The sequence below is a fragment of the Frankliniella occidentalis genome, unplaced genomic scaffold (genome assembly GCF_000697945.3).
Source record: "Frankliniella occidentalis isolate FOCC.00 unplaced genomic scaffold, Focc_3.1 Scaffold308, whole genome shotgun sequence".
Classification (NCBI taxonomy): Eukaryota; Metazoa; Arthropoda; class Insecta; order Thysanoptera; family Thripidae; genus Frankliniella; species Frankliniella occidentalis.
Window position 1 is genome coordinate 164,661 of NW_026267433.1, and position 1,000 is coordinate 165,660.

Here is a 1,000-nt window from a genome sequence, read left to right on the forward strand (position 1 = left end):
GACATCTATTAAAAACAAAAAAAAAAAAAAAATCAAAAAAAGGCTAACAAGACCTCCCAAACACGAAACCGACCATTTCCGAATTGAGCCCAGCTTCAAAGAAGCGTTCAAAATTGGCCATTTTGCCTCCAGAATCTTTCCTATGCTGGGCATAATTACTATTTTTACAGGGAAGGTGTCTTTTGACCCCCTTAACCCAAAACGGACCATTTCCGAATTATACCCAGCAATAGAAAATTTCCTGGTTCAAAAAAGCGTTCAAAATTAGCCATTTTGCCTCCAGAATCTTTCCTATGCTGGGCATAATTCCTATTTGTACAGGGAAGGTGTCTTTTGACCACCTCAACCGAAAATGGACCATCTCCGAATTATGCCCAGCAATAGAAAATTTCCTGGTTCAAAAAGGCGTTCAAAATTGGCCATTTCGCCTCCGGTATCTTTCCTATGCTGGGCATAATTCCTATTTTCACAGGGAAGGTGTCTTTTGACCCCCTTAACCCAAAACGGACCATTTCCGAATTATGCCCAGCAATAGAAAGTTTCTAGGTTCAAAAAAGCGTTCAAAATTGGCCATTTCGCCTCTACAATCTTTCCTATGCTGGATATAATTCCTATTTTCACAGGGAAGGTGTCTTTTGACCACCTCAACCGAAAACGGACCATTTCCGAATTATGCCCAGCAATAGAAAGTTTCTAGGTTCAAAAAAGCGTTCGAAATTGGCCATTTCGCCTCCGGTATCTTTCCTATGCTGGGCATAATTCCTTTTTTCACAGGGAAGGTGTCTTTTGACCCCCTCAACCCAAAACGGACCATTTCCGAATTATGTCCAGCAATAGAAAGTTTCTAGGTTCAAAAAAGCGTTCAAAATTGGCCATTTCGCCTCTAGAATCTTGCCTATGCTGGGCATAATTCCTATTTTCACAGGGAAGGTGTCTTTTGACCCCCTCAACCGAAAACGGACCATCTCCGAATTATGCCCAGCAATAGAAAGTTTCCTGG